Genomic DNA, 19316 nt, shown 5'->3' with positions numbered 1-19316 from the left:
AGTAACTTTCCACAAGCCTATACAGTTATGCCGGGATCCTCATTTGGATGAGCGACGATGCAATCGCTGTCCAACTGACGCTTTTGAAGGTGTTCTTTACGTCCAAAAGCGGAACCCTCTCCTCTTTGTTAGCCTGGCTCTGTCCGGTACCTCATTGACAGAGCGGATGGCATCTACTGTGCTGCGTCCGCTACGGAAACTTAACTGTCCGCCCTCACTTTCAGAGTATCTATGAAGTCTGTTCTGAATCACCTTCTCGAGAACCTTACCCGCTGTGTCCAGTAGACAGATCGGCCGATGCGTCGATTGGTCTCCTGGAGGCTTACCTGGTTTTGGCAGAAGGACGAGTTTCTGCCGCTTCTACGTGTCGGGGAACACCCGTTCCGTCACATATCGTTGCAACGATGTCCGGAACATTTCGGGGAACTGCCTGATCGCGGTCTTCACTGCGACGTTAGGAATGCCTTCCTTGGTTGGAGAGACTTGGCGATCTCACGAAACTTTTAAACCGTTCAACCGGCTACCCCATTCATCGGCACACGCGTTAAAGTTGCCAACTTTAACGATGGGGCTTCTCCCCATAAGCACCTCTACAATCTGATTGATCATAGTGCCGAACCTCTCCAAGGCCCTTCTTGGTGGAGCATAGCAGTTACAGAAGTAGATCTCGTTATCTTTGGCTATCACCATGCCTTCGTTTTCAGTCGCCACCACCTCTTGTATGGGGAAACTACCTGTTACCCATATCGCGGCCAGTTTGGCATCATCGGTCACCCAATTAATGCCATTTGAAGCTCTACGATATGGGTCTGCCACTAGAGCGATGTCTAACTATTCCTCAACTGTCATCTGCCGCAACAGCTGGTGTGCTGTGTAGCAATGGTTGAGGTAGAGTTGGACGACCTCTATGCTCTTGGCGCCCGAGGTGGTACCGCCTGCGCCTTTTTATAGGCGGGACACCTAGGGTTGCCAGCAGCGTAGTGTCCAGCACAGACAGGGCATTGAGTAGGGTTTTTGCAGTTGGCCGAATTGAGGCCGATTTCGCTGCAGCGCCAGATTTATATACCACTTCTGTCCTGCCAAGTGCAGTCGAACGACTTATGGCCGAACTTCGTGCACTTGAAGCACATGAGATAAGAGGTGATATGACCATTGACAGAAGGTTGGGTGTATGGGGTCTTGTAACCAGTGCGTTGACTTACCGGTTAGTGAAGTGAGAATCGTAGTTTTAAATTTCGTAGCAAACTGAAATGTTCAAGGAGGCGCTTTGGCGCGTGAAGGAGGAGTACCGCTCGAAGATACCGAACACGATAACAAGCTGCGAAAATAGGTCAACGCAGCGCTAGCCGACACCAGGTGGAGCTGGAGGACACGTCACAGTAACCCTAACACAACGGAAAGTAACCGTAACTGGACATGATGGGAGGAATTCATGGATGGACAAAATCCCTATGATCGGAGTACGGGGTCAATGGCCTGGAGTAAGCAAACGCTCACTTTGGCCTACATGTTCGAGACGTCGACATCACCAGCAACCTACAATCGTTCGAGTTGTCTGGGAGAGACCACAATCCTGGAAACCGCCATTTTGGACCCCGTGCTAGGCAAACATCTAACTACTTCCGTATCCCATCATGTTCCGAAGGGCCCCGAAGTTCTAAGCTGAAGACTCAGCCTGCTTACCCGTCAACTACCGAAGCTGGTCCGTGAAGTGGCCCCTTTCGTTAGCTCCATCCAGTTCTACCTAGTGCTGCGATCCATGGACAGTCTGCCGATTCCTGGTCCAGTGTGCATCTCCCGATTGCGAGGTTTGATGGCCCACAACAATCTGTCGTCAATACCCCTAAACGCATCGGAGCTTAGCCGCCGATAACCCTCGAGAGTCACCACCAAGGAAGTCGAGCCGCCATCTTCCGACACTCCCGTCACGGAAATCGCCCCACGCTGCAATAAAGGTAGGACCCAATCTACCTTATCTGGGGAATTGTTGTTGCGACATTCTGCCTCGATCCCACCCGTACCGAACGTCAGTTTTGTGACCCACAAATTGTTGTGTTCGGGAAAATAAATTGGGATTATTCTGTATCAACTCAAAGTGTTTCCTTAATACGCGAAATTCCTTTTACGAGTGCCAACCCTGAGGCTTGTGAGGGGGGTTCTTGCTCCACTGACATTCTTACAGGTTACAGTCTCGAGTTGCATATTGTCTAACATACGCTAGCCAGAAAAGTCCTATTTGTCACTAGTAGTAATCGTGTCATAGTTCAGGTCGTTTCACTAACACTTTTAAATTTTGGAAAAATTAACCTAAAAAACGACCGTATTCGTCGGCCGGCTGCCTAATTAAATGATTTTCTTATTAAAAAAAATTGGGTTAGTGTGTCCGGGTAATTATTTACCCATTTTTTGGTATTAAAATTTAGAGAATCTTCAAAACTTAAAACTTAAAAAAAATGCTCCTATCTTCTAAAAAGATTTCGAAGAACCTAGACGTCGAACAAGGCACATTCAATCGCATAACACTAAGCAACCTGTCTCATAAGTCATTAATGAATTGTGTTATTTCAAGCCATCGGCTGCCTCAAAAGTTTCAGCTGAGACTATCTTAACGCAGATGACTAACGAACCTTCCCATCTACCTACATTGCAAATTGCAACTCCTTCATCCCCATGTCGTTTAGCTAGCAGTGAGTACTGACTGAGCCATCATCCTTTTTCCGAGAAATCCTTCCAAATGATGGCTACTAAATTACAGCGGATCTGCTTGCTGTTGGGTACGTAAAAACAAACAGCATAAATAAATATTTATGCAAATTTGAACCATCACCTCGGAGATCTGATTCCGATGCACGCTGCATGGGTTGGTGAAAAGAGGTTGAGGGATCTTCTCTCTTTACTGGTTAGGATAAACTGTGAAAGAAGTAAGTATGAAGCTTCAGGCTTGCAAACTGCGGGATAAATGGAAGAGTCCTTATGATACGGATGAGGAGCGTTTGGTTTGCCGCTGTTTTGTTTCGCTCCAGCATCATGTCCAATGGAATGGAACACATTCTTTGATGGAAGGACAAAAAACTATGCTCCAGTCGTGGGCGGCGATCTCGAATGACGTGAATAATGATTCGAGGGATTTGTCCTATATTCTGAGATCCGATCACTTATTGTTTTCCAAGTTACGTTATTTATGAACTGTGTTCGTCTGGGAGGCACCGAGCCCTCATTTTGGTTGATGGAGCAAACTTCACTCGACTGTCGGCCCGATAAGAGTGGAAGAAACTAAAGAACCGCATCACTGGAAGGCAGCAGACTGTTTGTGTTTTATTCGACCGGGTGAAAGGTGGCCTCCCGGAAGTGACGTTGAGCTTGGCTTGGCAGTTTTGAGTGCATTCCTAAATACCGACCAAGGCACGGACCATATAGCGCTCTGGTATGATGGCGGTAGGACGACAAGGATACTACATTAATGCAGCAGTGCTTAGAGGCTGCCTCCTCGTGGTTTTGCTGCCTCGAAACCGAGAAGTTGACGAGATTCTTTGGAAGCTGGGAGTGTGAAAAGAGATATGAAATGTGATATAATTGGTACGACTGAGTAGTTTCCATTTATCCGAAACCAAAGTGCAGCACCGACTTAGAAATGGGATGTTGTCCGGGCATGCATTTTTAAAGAGATTGATGGTTGCATGGAGAAAACTTTTCTAGTTTATTTCGGTGGAATTTCAATAAACTGAAGTGCTCTGAATATTCTGAGTTGAGATGATTGCTCATCCAGATAAGAATTCTTTATGTCGAAGAAAACAATCCATTTCTCGCGTGAGCTCTCATTACGTCGTATGAAACAACTCAAGAATTCACAGAAAACCGCTGCAAAAGTTATCAAAACAACTTTAAAATTTGTATTCCACATATAGAATATGAGGTCCAGGCTAAAAATATTCTAAACTGAAAGAAGTTGCGACTAGTTTATGTCTGTTTTTGTATTTTTTCTTAATAAAACTGTTTGTTCACATTTTGTTTTATACGACGTAATGAAAGCTCATGCGAGACTTCCTTGTGTCTTTCGTGTTTAATCCAGTACTGAATTCCTCACCATAAAGCATTAGCAAAGCAGCTGCGAAGGAGTATATTTTTTTTCAATATTTAACAATTTAATACCCATTAGGCACGATCTCGTAAGGACATGGTCGTTTGATATTTTTCCCCATCCTCTGTGGCCGGGCACATCGAACAGTTCCCCGTCATAAATCGTTTCGAATAAACTGTTTAGGATCAGAACATATCCTCCGATGCTCCAACTTTGAAGCGGCAAAAACCCGCTTTCTTACCAAACCAGCTGACGAACCGAATGCGATGTTTGTTTGACCAGATGGTTTCTTGTTTTTTGGAACAAACTGAAAATTCCTCCACACTCCCTTTCCTAATTCGAGGAAATTTTCAATCGAGGAAACGCTCGACGTGTCTACTGTATAAACATTTTTCAATCGCTTCTTCGGGTGCCGGGAAAAGTTCCCATGTATTTGATCTGGAACCATCTTTTCTCAGCCAGCGACAATGTCGTTGCTGCATGCGAAGTCTATCCAATGTGGGGTTGCCATCCGTAAAGGTTTGAATTGAATTTGACCAAACAACATTGATATTCAAGGACTATTCTTAACATATTTTGGAAAACTCCGGCTATTTTTGGAAAAAAGCTCTGACAATCTTTTTGAAAGTAATTTATAGCTTATAGGGGAGTAGGGTCTAACACTTTCAAAATATCGATTTTTTTTATTTTCTTATTGTAAAACATTTTAAGAATGTTGTGTCAAATTTTCAAGTCAATCGAAGCAAAACTGTAGAAATTATAGGCCTTTATCTACTCTTATCTAATACTGCAAGAGTTCGCAAGCAGAAACTTCAAACGCGTTTTTCTCGAAAGCACATTTTTAAAGTCAGTGGACATCGTCATTTGAAAACTACTTCACCGATTCTTTTCAAATTTGGAACATATTTTCTGTATGTTGTATGTATGTTGGTAATCCACCATGGGTGCACGGATTCACCGCAGTTTCTGCCAAAGTATGGGTTCACATGCATTCCTTAGATTATTAGGTTCGACAAATCTCCAATGCAGCGCGCCACCATACCCGGACCCCATGGCTTCGTATGAACTGTTATGTGGTGAATGTATTGCGTGTGTTGATGTAGGTATATTTTGGAAGAACGAGTCAATCAGGTGGGCTAGTTTACTTACAAGTATTCCGGCATCCGTGTATATACCTGGCCAGCTTGCAACTGATTGAACATTCCAAATTATATAGTCAGTTATATAATGAAACACATCTTACCTGTCGGCCCGCTTATGGGATTCGAACCCAAAAGTTTTTCTTGCCGATACCGGGAATCGAACCCAGTACGCCTGGCGTACCAATACCAGACTCGCGCCAGCCTATCCACTAGACCACATCGGCGCTATTTTTTCAAATTTGGAACATATTTTCTACATATAAAATACCAAACCCCAACGATTTTTTTTTTACTTTGGGGAGATTTTACATATAAAAAATGGCGGATTTTTTCGTGAAAAATCGTAGTTTTTACTTCAAACAGCCACATAAATTTCATAACAAATTATTTTAAGTTAAATAAAATCGTTGGGGGTCCAGAAAAACATCTATTAAAAATATTTTACTCTGATTTTTTGACTTCAGATGATTCTGTGCTGAGATACAGTGTCCACCGCAAATCCTGTTTTCTAAAAGGCATCCTCGAAAGTGCTCCGTCACCGGCTCATTTTTCAATTTTTTTCCTCGAAAAAATTACTAAATGTTTTTTTAACAATGCTTTGTATAATGCAAAAAAATTTGAATACATTTGTTTGAACAATAGCTCTAAAAAAAATTAGGGAAAATGGTGTGTGTTTTTACCACTTAGACACTACTCCCCCCTTAAATATTTGCCAAATTTTATACCATGACAAGTATGGTTTGGAGACACTGCAAATTTTGATGTGACATATCTGTGAGATTGGTTTATGGAACAACTTTTTTAACGCGATTTGCGCGGAATTCAAACTGCTTCAAATGGTGACACTTTTTAACAAACATTTCACACTAATACAATATTGTTGATCCCACAACCTTATAGGAAAGACAAGGGCATAACGAGCGCCCGGGCCTTAGTAAGCACCCCTCTTTTCTACAGAGTTGCTTAATTTCTTAAATGAATTTTCAAGAAAAACAGTTGCGTAGTTTCTATAGTATTGATTTTCAACAATAAAGCAACAATCTTTCACAATTTACAGAAATTTTCAAAAAAAACCATCGTGGTTCTCAAGGGACGAAAATATTGTAATTTTTGAGCAACGGAAAATAAGCTCTTATGATCTTTAAATCTTCTTTATCTATAACTAGCTGATCCCATACGAACTCCGTTTCGCTTTCAACTTGGAATATGTCATGAACAGTTTGTATGAAAGCCAATTGCCAAGCATTTTCCAGATGCACTTCTGAATTCATTGTTAAGTAATAATTGCAAAAATATTGGTCGATCACTTTGTCTGTCGTCTGCTACTAAATTTAATATCAGAAATCCTTTGACCGCCAAAAAACCACGTGTATAAATATCGATTCGATCATTGCATAGCAACGCATTTATTGCCACAAAGCTAAATCCCTTTTGGGGGCTCTTAAACAATCTTTGATGACTGAAATCGATTGCCCTTCCCTCAAAACTTCTGTGTGCAAATTTTCAAAACAATCCATTGTATAATAACGTCAATATTGCTAAAAACAATGAAGAATTATTTTATATGGACGACCCCTTTCGTCGACCCCTGGCAAAACATTTGACATCTGAAATCGATTGCTCGTCCCTGAAAACTACCGTACGCAAATTTTCATCCCAATCCGATGTAAAATAACGACGATATTGCAAAAATTTTGAAATGGACGACTATGATTATATGGACGACCCCCTTTGCCGGCCCCTTACACTGAATTTAATACCTGAAATCCATTGCTCATCTCTCAAAACTTTCGTATACCAATTTTCGTCTGAATCCGATGTATAATAACGACAATATCGCATCAACAGTGAATAGTAAATATGGACGACCCCTTTGGCCGACCCCTGATTTTAGTTTTGATAAGTGAAATCAGTTGGTTGTCCCTAATAACTCCTATGTGCAAATTTTCACCCCAATCCGATGTATAAAAACGTCAATATCACTAAGATACTGAAAATTTATTATGGACGACCCCTTTTGCCGGCCCCTTAAACTGAATTTGATACCTCAAATCAATTGCACGTCACTCAAAACGATCGTGTACCAATTTTCATCTGAATACGATGTATAATAACGTCAATATCGCAAAAACAGCGATCAGTTAACATGGACGACCCCTTTGGCTGACCCCTTACACAAAATTTGACACCTGAAATCGATTGCTCGTCTTTCAAAACACTCATGTGCAAATTTTTAACACGATCCGACGAAAAGTAACGTCACTATCGCGAAAACAATATTTGTGTTCTATGGACGACCCCCTTCAGAAGGGGTCATCCGAAAATCTAAAAACATTTTTCATCCTTCCTGGTCCTAATGAGCATCCATGCCAAATTTCAGCTCTCTAGCCCTTAAGACGGCTGAGTCTATAGAGTACAAACAAACAAACAAACAAACAAACAAACAAACAAACAAACAAACAAACAAACAAACATACAGAAATTGCTTTTTACATATATAGATTTATGCACTGCAACATGATGTACACATTAATTCTAAATTTTCCCCATTATCAAATTTTTGATTTTTTACTTTAATCAATTTTAAAAGACGATTTTACTTTAACTTGTTGACTCGGGGCGATCCATCGGGGCACGATGGGCATTTTCTGCCGTAGAATCTAGCAACAAATTAAACTCGACGAAGTTAACTGAATCATAGAGCTACAGCTTTAATGGTTTACATCTGACGGTTTGGCCTAGGGCTACGGTGTCATAGGGGTAAACAGTACACTCGAGTTCGATTCCTGGTCGATTAAGCATTATACGGCTAAAGGGTGATACGGTCAAAATTAGGTCAATATCAACTTGACGTATTTCTTTAAATTTTGCATTTAAAAAACCTGAACACCCCTAATTTTGAAGGTGTATGTTGTCAAAATGCCGTCCAAGGAAGGAGAGCAGCGTATCAAAATTTTGCTCGCGCATCGCGAAAATCCGAGCTACTCACACGCAAAGCTGGCAAAATTGCTAAAAGTTGCCAAATCAACCGTTACAAATGTAATTAAAGTGTTTGGGGAACGTTTGTCGACAGCCAGGAAGTTTGGATCGGGGGGAAATCGAAAACCGGAAGCCGCTGAGACGACAAAGTTGCCGGTAGTTTCAAGCGAAACCCCAACCTCTCTCTCCGAGATGCCGCAAATAAGCTGGGTGTATCGTCTACAACCGTGCATCGAGCCAAAAAACGAGCCAGACTATCGACTTACAAGAAAGAAGTGACTCCAAATCACGATGATAAACAAAATACGACGGCCAAAGCGCGATCCCGGAGGCTGTACACGACGATGCTGACGAAGTTTGACTGCGTGGTAATGGACGATGAAACCTACTTCAAAGCCGACTACAAGCAGCTTCCGGGACAGGAGTTTTATACGGCAAAAGGAAGGGGAAAGGTAGCAGATATTTTCAAGCACATGCAATTGTCAAAGTTCGCGAAGAAATATCTGCTTTGGCAAGCCATCTGTATCTAAGGCTTGAAAAGCAGCATTTTCATAGCTTCCGGGACTGTCAAGCAAGAAATTTACGTGAAAGAGTGTTTGAATAAACGTCTGCTGCCTTTCCTGAAGAAACACGGTTGTTCCGTACTGTTTTGGCCGGATTTGGCATCTTGCCATTACGGTAAAAAGGCCATGGATTGGTACGCCGCCAAAAACGTGCAGGTGGTTCCCAAGGACAAGAACTCTCCCAACACGCCAGAGCTCCGCCCAAATGAGAAATACTGGGCTATTGTCAAGCGGAACCCATAGAATACCAAAAAAACTGCTAAGGACAAGCAGCTTTTCAAGGCAAACTGGCTTTCTGTGGCGAAGTAGGTGGACAAGGTGGCTGTACAAAATCTGATGGCAGGGGAAGCGTAAGGCCCGGCAATTCGGATTTGGAATAGCGGAATCCTATCTGAATATTTTTCCTGAATTTTATACTAATTAAACTTGAAAGAGAAATTTAATTTGATTTTTTAAATAAACGATTTCACCGATTTACACCCGTTTTCCCTTGACCAAATTTTGACCGTATCACCCTTTAGTAGCATCATCCGTCAAAAAATGTATCAGGAACATTGATTGTATGAGTGTGTGTAAATTGTTTCTATTCTACAAACAGACATATATTAGTTTATTATTGCTTTGTTTGATGGATCTTCTACTAATCGTTTAGTGCAGGGGTGAGCAACCTTTTGAACCAACGGGCCAATTTAAATTCTAAATCTTGTCGGCGGGCCGCACTTAAAATAACATTTTTTAATAATTAGTAGCTTTATGTAATTTTTTATAACTACAAATTTTTGACAAAACAAATCTGAAAAAGGAAAAATAAACCGAATTCACGTGTTTAAAAACAGAAATTAACACGACTTTCTAAATACTCGATATCGAAAAGGTACATCACTAAATCTTTGTCATGTTTGGATTCTTTCAATTTTTTAATAGTACTTCTTGGCGAACATTAGTTCTTACAATATTATTGTTAAAACCGATGGAACTATTCGCTATCACTTCTATTTAAAAATCTTCTGGAGCTTGCCACAGTGATAACTAAGAATATGAAAAATATATATTCAAACAAATCACCGTCTTCTTAGCGTTGGATATTGAATCGCAAATCGACTTTCTATGATTTTTTCCATAATTAAAACTTGTCCTTAAAGCCTAGATTTTTTCCTACAAACGGTAAAAACTTCGTTTTTTTAAATTGAAGTTCTGTATTGGAATTTTGCATTGAGAGGATGAGCAAGGTTGTCGTAATCTTAGAAAAATGCACAATTTCACATATTTTAGGCAACTATCTTCAAAAATACATTTTTGATTCTAGAATTTTTAGCATGTTTTTATTTTTTAATTTAGTATTCAGATATTATTGGAATAAGATTTCTAAAGCTATATTATGAGTATGACTTTGATGATATGGAATGAAAATCATAAGTGAAATAATTCGGTGTTTGTTATAAATGTTCTTTCAAATTTCTGTAAAAAGCATCACAGATAATCGTCAAAGACCTCTTGGATCGAATCACAGAATGTCAGATATTTTTTATTTTTACCAAAATCTAATAATTTTTGTCGGTAACTTTGATGATTCATGTTGATAAAGTCTAAAATCGCTCACCCAGGCTTTATTATCTAACATTCGTAATATTCGTCAATATTCAGAAATAGACAAATTCTAACGAGGTTTTGTTTGAATTTTTTTTTGTCAGGATTTGAATACTAACAGAACAAGCCTTTTTGCCGAATTGGATCGAAAAATTTAAAAAATATATATATGCTGAGCATATTTTTTTATCATACAATTTTATTTTTGCTTGAAAGTAAAATAATGACTTCACAAACGGATATCTAAATTTCTTCGATCATGTGTAGCTTCCGATTTTTGGCTGCTCTTCCGACTCACTTTAATGGATTTCGCTTTTCAAAATGGGAGGAGTTGAAAAATTAAGAAACATGAATCCTCTGACCAATCTCGTACATATTGGTCACCTTAAATTCAAATAATTTTGTTCTTTAGAACCCCTCGATATTTTACAATAATGTGATTGTGTAGTGTTTCCATTTTATCATAATTTGTGGAATAATATGAAGAATAATATGGGCGCCAAAAATTGAAATGTTTAGCATAAATGAAGTGCCTCTTTGAATTTTGAATTTCGACAAGATAAATCTTTTTTTTACCATCCGAAATGAACTGCCCAAACAAACTACAATATTACATTATGTCCATGAAAAATATTGCATTCATGCCTTGAACAGAACATAATAAATGCTTGAAATGCCATAAAAAAAATCTGTCTGATTGTGGGGCAAATGCAGATAAATGGATTTTGGATCCAGTCGTATAAATTTTCCTAACAATCCATTGTAGAAAAAAGTTAAGGCATGAAAATCTGAAAAGAGCTTCGCGGGCCGCACAAAAGGGTCTCGCGGGCCACATGCGGCCCGCGGGCCGCGGGTTGCTCATCCCTGGTTTAGTGCAAAATGCATCGATTATGAATGGTAAATAAATGTAAAAAAAAATTGCTTTGACCAGGATCCGAACTCGAGTACACTCGCAGCAAAAATTAATTGCTGTAAAATTAAAGCAGATATCCTGTAACAAAAAGGAGCAGGACATTTACCGTAACTTTACATGTCGAAAAAAAATTACAGGACCACTGTTTTTCAGTGAGCATATCTATAAAAGGCCACTTTAAAATTACAGGCCTGTAAATTTTGGTTTACTTTAGCTCGGTTTCAAATTGGATTTGTTCACAAATAATATTCAGAAACACTTTTTGAAACTGTTGTTTAATTTATTAAATTCATTTAAAAACAAATTTAAAAAAATATAATTATCACCTAACACTTCTGACACTGGCGAAACACAATCACTGCTCGGAAACGGCTACTTGTGATCCAGATAGTATTCAGTCAAATCAAAGTCCGACGGGGACATCTTGATGCCATTAGGAAAGCACTGGCAATTGGAGATGATTATCTGGTAGCATTTTCTGGTTATTTTGGCTGCAAATATGTGAAAAAAAAAACACTTTAGTCTTTGGTCACATCAAATTAAAAATAATTACGGATGTTTAATTTTGATGCTTCTGCGTGTTTTTTTTTTGTTTCAAATCTATTTCAGTACAAATTATTTTAACCTATGCATACGAAATTTAACAATCTCTTACTTACCTGGAAAATTTGCGGTTGTTAGATGACAATCCGATACTGCACTAGAGACTACAAGGCTGGTCGGGACCGAATATTGAAAGCGTAATATTTGTGCCAGCTGATATTTCGCAGATCCCTGGTACCCGGGGAAATATCCCCCGTACTTGTGTTAGCTTACTCTCGTCACCTGCTCCATAGTGCGAAATATGCTTCCTCCGTTTTCGTAGACGTTGCTGCATCTAAAGATTAGATGGATAAACAAGATAGAATGATAGTCATTTTTTTGGGGAAAACTGAAATTGAAAAATTACTTACCGTTTTCAGTTCAGACATGGTAATCTTCTTCGCCCGGTTGGCGGTCGTTTGAATTTGCTGCTTACGCTTCCGGACAGGAACAGCACATCTGGATAATTGCACTGCACTGCTCAGTGTATATCACTAACGCAAGATTAAATAAATTTCCTGAATTGGCGCTTTTTGATGGAAACGAAAAACAGTACACCACTTAAAGGATAGCCACGAAGTTGTTCGCCGGCTTTTCCTGCTGCTGGACTTCTCTGGCACGAAACGAACAACCGAATCAAAACAAAGTCCGCGCGCTGCTTTTGACGTTTCTACTTTGGTCGCTTACTGGGATGCCAGTTACAGATTTTTATCTAATGTGCGATTGAAAATTAATTGAAGACACGTAATTTATCGACACGTATTTTTTTTCCACCAGTATAATTACAGCAACTGTCATGCTCCTTTTTGTTACAGGACATTTGCTGTAATATTAAACGATAACCTTTTAACTTTCAGTAAAAATGATTCAAAATTACGCGTTTATTACATTACAGGTTGTTTCTTTTAAAAGGGAATCATTTTCAATGACACGTAATAGTCATTATTTTTTTCTGTGCTGATTATCTCTCCGACACTTTACCAATAGGCCAAATTGTCAGATGAAACAAGTCAAGCTGTAGCTCTATAATTCAGTTGACTTAATCGACTTGAAATTGCTACTAGATTCAATGGCAGCAAACGCTCATCGTGCCCCGATTAATGGTGCTTATACTACTGTTCCTGGAACTATACACCACATGACCGCTGCATGTTTTGTATGGAAATTTCAAATTTATAAATTTTTTCACCTCCCGTAACTTTAGGAATAAAAACATTGAAAGCGATTCATTCAGTCCTGATTTAGCGTAACTAGTTTTAATATTGTCTGGAAATATGTAAGGGACGACAAAAGTTTTTACACAAAATCACCAAAGATGTACCTACTGAAAGTAAAAAAAAAATATAACTTTGGATTTTAAATATTTCTTGGTTCTTGCAGTACATTTCTTGTGGACAAGCCGAAAAATCCAACTTGTACCCCAGAAAAGATAATAGATATTGTACACATATATTTTTTCTATCGGAATATGCTTTTTTCAATTAAGCAAGTTTAACTGCTAATTCAAAACCTGTTTATCCGTAGGATCAAATAAAAAAAATCGCAAAAAACTGCTTTGCATAGCCAATGAATTTGTTGATTTAAATAACTTTGACAAAAACAATTCATGAAACTATTGAAAATTTTTGCAATAAAAGAAAGCCATTTTGAAATACTTTTCAATTGATTCTTGTATTTTGTATCTTGTATTTTGAAATGTACTTTTTTCATGAAATGTGTTCTTAGCTTCTTCTCATGCAAGCAAAAAATTAAGCTTAAGAATAGAAAAAACCAATAATCAAACACAAACTTTATTTCAAGATTATTTGAATGTCCTGGATGATTTAATATCGGCGGAGCTTTGCTCGGAGATTGCTCGTGTTGGCCAATTTCATCACGTTCACCGTGGTGAAATTGGTTAACGCGCCGTTGTACTGAAGCGAAGATTGCAGGTTCAAGTCCCTAACGGTGAGCCGTTGTATTTTTTTTTTTTCGAAAAATTCATGATATTTACGGCTTATCACGGCTCTTTCGTTCTTTGATATCTCATGTTTCTCTAATTCTTTCCATCACCTACGAAAATGTAAGTATAATTCTTTTTAAACTTAAACTATGTAAGCCCTCTGGTAAGTTCTACAATTCATCAACTAGCGAATTTAAATCTTCAAATGTAACGGTTCTAAACGCTTGTAGATTACTATATAAACCAGTATAGTAAATATACAAACGGAGAGGTAATGACTATTATCTATATACGAACTACTCAACAATACGGCGCGTCGCCAGGATAAGAAACCTTGAGACCTTCTTGAACATTGTTGGAAACAACTTCTCGGTACCGTAATCCGGGGTAAGATTGATAACTTTTTGCAATATTTCTCGATCATATTTTCTGTTAAGGGGAATGTGGCATATTTTTAAAACCAGTACTGGACTCCTTTGAAAGTAAAACATAGTTGCAGAAGCATCGCCGGCGGAGCCATGCGTAGCAGCTCCGTCCTGTTTATCCAAGCAGTAAGTGGAACACTACCATAGAAATACCTCCTTATCGAGCGTTTGACAACATGATAATCCGCATGCTTGCAAAACCACACGGAATAACCACTCCAGCTTCGGAAAGGTTACAGGAGTTTAACTGAAAAAACGGTTCCCATAGTTGCTCGCTCTAGTTTTGGTTTGTACCCGAGCATGGAACTCCACTATGCCCATCGTTGACTGGTCGATAAAACATAGGTTCAAAGTAGGAGAAAGTAAGCGAAAAGCCGTTCAACTATTTGAAAATCACCTGGAACAATGATATTCGAACTTTTTGAAGATCTACACTGATGGATCAGTTGCGAATAGGCAGGTGAGCATTGGGATACTAAACAGAAACAAAGAGCTCTCCTTCCAACTACCAAAGGAATGCACTATTTTTTCAGCAGAAACCATGGCAATTTTATTAGCCCTCAAAAACATAGCGAAAAAAATTAAGGTATCCTGCAGTTGCTTCTCGGATTCAGCCAGCGTTTTAGCAGCGGTAGAGTCGGGAAAATCGTTCCATCCGTGGGTACAAGAGATTGAAGAGAAATTGCATCAACTTAAAGGCACTTTGTGTTGGGACCCCGGTCACGTGGGCATTGAAGGCAACAGCAAAGCAGATGAATTGGCTGAGAATTGTAGGAGTGGTCCGAGGATATCAGTTGAGATTCCGGCACAGGACATTATCACATGGGTTAGGTCTGAAGTAAGATTAAAATGGGAAGCAGGATGGATAGATAATCAAGAACTCTTTTTAAGAAGGATAAAAAGGAACACTCTACATTGGAAGGATAGAGGAAGCCCTCTAGAACAGCGTACCTTGACCAGGCTACGAATTGGGCATACGAAGTTAACACACCTGGAGTTCTTCACAAGAGGAATAACAACATGCATCACCTGCAATAAACCACAACCATAATATTTACAAATGCTAGTTTATGAATTGCTAAGGCAGTTCAAAACAAACTCAAAGGATAAAAAATTAATCATCAAACTGTACAAAATTGAACACAACCTGAGTCTTTTGACCTGGTACACGGATTTGCGTAGGTCCTGAAGAGAATTATAAATTTGTAACTTTTGGTCCAGTGAATTCTGAGATATACAATGCTGAATTTCGGTGTTTTTTGGTTCAGATTTCTTCGCGGTAAAAAAAACAACATCGAGGTCCTTAATGTGTAAAGGCCGAACAACAATTAAAATCTAAAATTGGACAATGGTGCTGCATGAATTAAGGGGCTAAATTTTTTAAACTTTACTTATACAACTTTAACTACAAAAAACAATCAAATTTGCCTTCATTCAATTCCCTAGGCTCTCACACTAATCATATATAATTTTTTCCTTCAAACTTTACCGTTTGATAGCCCGAATACGAAAGTATTGCAACATAACAGTTCCTGTTGAAGTTATAAAACGATTAGAAACAGCGTAAATAAACGTTTAGAAAATGATATCTGAAACCATGAAAAACATTGCATTTATCTTGAATTCCAAAACGACGGTCTGTTGAATATGGCGTTAAGTTATGTTACTGTTTAAAACTGTTAAAACTCCTATATGGAGACACTGTTCTGCGAACAGTTGCGATTACGTACCAAAACCACTAATCACGATGATAAACAAAATACGACGGCCAAAGTGCGATCCCGGAGGCTGTACGCGACGATGTTGACGAAGTTTGACTGCGTGGTAATGGACGACGAAACCTACTTCAAAGCCGACTGCAAGCAGCTTCCGGGACAGGAGTTTTATACGGCAAAAGGAAGGGGAAAGGTAGCAGATATTTTCAAGCACATGAAACTGTCAAAGTTTGCGAAGAAGTATCTGGTTTGGCAAGCCATCTGTACCTGTGGCTTGAAAAGCAGCATTTTCATAGCTTCCGGAACTATCAACCAAGAAATTTACGTGAAAGAGTGTTTGAATAAACGTCTGCTGCTTTTCCTGAAGAAACACGGTTGTCCCGTACTGTTTTGGCCGGATTTGGCATCTTGCCATTACGGTAAAAAGGCCATGGAGTGGTCCGCCGCCAACAACGTGCAGGTGGTTCCCAAGGTCAAGAACCCTTCCAACATGCCAGAGCTCCGCCCAATTGAGAAATACTGGGCTATTGTAAAGCGGAACCTAAAGAAGACCAAAAAAACTGCTAAGGACGAGCAGCAGTTCAAGGCAAACTGGCTTTCTGCGGCGAAGAAGGTGAACAAGGTGGCTGTACAAATCTAATGGCAGGGGTTAAGCGTAAGGCCCGGCAATTCGGATTTGGAAAAGCGGAAGCCTAACTGAATATTTTTCCTGAATTTTATACTAATTAAACTTGAAAAAGAAATTTCATTTGATTTTTTAAATAAACGATTTCACCGACGCGTTTTCCCTTGACCAAATTTTGACCGTATCACCCTTTACTTTGAACATTTAACTATGACTGCCAAACATTGAACGGAACTTTCAATACAACAGAAAATAAAAATTATTTTCATAAATAAGTGCTGAGTTTTTCAAAACGATGCATCTGGCACCTCTTATCCGGTAATTTTGACGTAAGTTTGGCAAAAAACATGGACGCTACGCGTTCAAGGGATATTTAAATAAGGTGGTGTCGAGAGCCATATTGGATTTTTCTAGTGACGTCACAAAAACGAATGTATCGAAAATTTATATGCGAACGGCAGAAATTTCAAAGAAAAACATGTTTTAGAACGAAAATGAATTTTAATTTCATTTTGATTGTGTTGTAAGACCTCTATTTCACTATGTTATGAAATTTTGTGGTCCTTTGAAGATTGCATTTTGTTTTTTTTTCTCATTTTAATACTGATCGCATTGTCCTCTTGAAGCTAAAACGTTCAAAAACGAAGATAAAATCTACTTTAAAAAGGTTTACCTGGTAGTTATTGAGTGTTCAACTGATTGTCATGATTTTTATCCAATCGGTTTACCATATTCAATTCTTATGTAGAACAATTAACATCAATTGATTATTGTTAACTCGATTTACTAAAATGCAAATAAATGTTTGTAATTTTAAATAAAAGTTTGTTTTTTTGATAACTTTTTTGTAATAAGGATCTTAAACTGCACTGACTAGATCATTTTCATGGAAGACTTTGAACTAATTTTAAAGTTTTGCAAATTTGAGTAGGGAAAATCCACAATTTTTTCGAACTTCGATGGTCTATTTCATACAAAAATTTCTCGAAAATCCAACTTTTTTCGTACCAATCTTGAAGAGCAAGAATCCTTCTAGAAAAAGAAGTTTTGAAAGTGGAAAATTCCACTAGCGAAAACCATAAGCCTTTGTCAAAAAATAGGGGAGATTTTATCTCCATCTCACTCACACATATTAGACATACAGTCCAAAGCAAAAGGTGTATAAAACATTTAGACGAATTTCATACTGCCAGCTAGGCTGCCGCTGCCGCCAAACAGAGAAAAACGGCTTTTAAGATTTTTATAAACTTTCGTGGATATCTCGGTTGAAACTTTACCTTTTCTTTTTCTTTCTTCACAGATATTAAGATAATTGTTGTAGAATTTCATCCAATGTTTTTTAGCTTTGGAAGTTGTTGATGCAGAGGAGAAAATAATGATGGGACAGCCTTGCGAGTATATTTAGCATGCGTACTAAATGTACCCGCAAAGCTGTCCCATATTTGGCTTTTCTTTTGTCAGTTGATCATTTGATTCTCTCTATCTGCGCTGTATTATTCACTTTACTGTTTGTTTTCTGATAAAAATAAGTTTTTAAATGATGTTTATGACATATTTGGATAAAGATAGCGTAAAATTTTAGAAAGAATTGAGTAGGTCTAAAATAGATGAATAACAACGTTCTATGAATAAAAAAAACTTCATCTTCATCTTTTGGAAAGTTTTTCGGTCGATTATTTTTTCAGAAAGACTTTGAATTCCTTTAAATTAAATTAATGTTGAATCAGAAACAGCAAAGCACGTTGGCTGCTTATATTTAATGAGAAAAATCAATACAATATCACTTACGCATGTACTACCAGGTACGCGTATTTTAGTTCATAAATTTCATGAAAGTCCAAGCAGCAAGTAACAGCATGACAAAAACCTAAAAAAATATGGCTCTGTAGCTGACTATTTTCGATGTTTTACAACGAACAATTCAATAAGCATCATGCGAAATTTGAAAAAAAAATCAGTTTGGTGGAATTCACCCATTAGGCTAAACTTAGCTTGTAAAAATTATGGAAGTTCTTATTTTTGACTTTACTGTACTGTTTTATCTAGTCTATCTTTTGTGATTTCAATTAATGCTTATTTCGTCGCACACATTGTATGAATATTTGAAAAATTAACGTAAATTAGAGGAGCTATTTTAAAGCATTCTGTGAAAATAGACATGTGGGATAGCTTTACGGGTATAATTCATATAGGACAGACATGACTTGGTATTTTTTTTTTCATATATGTTGAGAACAAAGTTATGAAAGTTTTTAGTCTGAATGGAAGAACTAACTGTATTTGAAAGATTTTCGAGATAAACTGAAAAATGACGAAAATGCATATGGGACAGTCTTGCGAATAGCGGCAGTAGGGTCTATAAACAATTTTTGCTGGTAAAACAATTCGAAAAAAAAAATACACAAATTTTATATGATTCCAGTCAAAATTGAGATCCACTATCTTCTTGGAATCATATATTCAAACGTTCATCGGGCTTAGGATTATGAACTGGAAGGATGATTTAATTCAGTGGTCGAACCAAACGTTCAACAGCTAGTGAAACGTGAAACCTTTAATGCAATAACAAGTTTTATACTCAATAAAAATTCAACAATATTACTTATGTGGTTTTTGTACAAGAAAGTGGTTTTATATGCTTCTAAATTTAACCAACTCGATGAAAAAAATTTCTTCCCAAAGTCGAACTTCCTTGCGGTTATTGCATATCAATGGATCTTTTTTGCAAACAAAACACGGCAAAGCAAATCAAAACACATATCTGC

At 38.2% G+C, this 19316-nt stretch overlaps 1 protein-coding gene and 1 long non-coding RNA gene across 2 annotated transcripts in view; one reads left to right on the top strand and one right to left on the bottom strand.

The window, feature by feature from the left end:
• LOC129742288 (nephrin-like) overlaps window positions 1–19316 on the top strand; it is a 587776-nt gene that overhangs the window by 22729 nt on the left and 545731 nt on the right. The window lies entirely within an intron of this gene.
• Window positions 11465–12675, bottom strand: LOC129741687 (uncharacterized). Its single transcript, XR_008736478.1, has 3 exons — window positions 12216–12675; window positions 11922–12139; window positions 11465–11753 (listed from the first exon to the last, which is right to left on the bottom strand). It is a non-coding gene; the product is annotated as an uncharacterized LOC129741687 (long non-coding RNA).

The sequence above is a fragment of the Uranotaenia lowii genome, chromosome 2 (genome assembly GCF_029784155.1).
Source record: "Uranotaenia lowii strain MFRU-FL chromosome 2, ASM2978415v1, whole genome shotgun sequence".
NCBI classification, from domain to species: domain Eukaryota; kingdom Metazoa; phylum Arthropoda; class Insecta; order Diptera; family Culicidae; genus Uranotaenia; species Uranotaenia lowii.
Note: the sequence above shows the minus strand (reverse complement) of the source record. Positions and strands in the feature narration are given on the sequence as shown.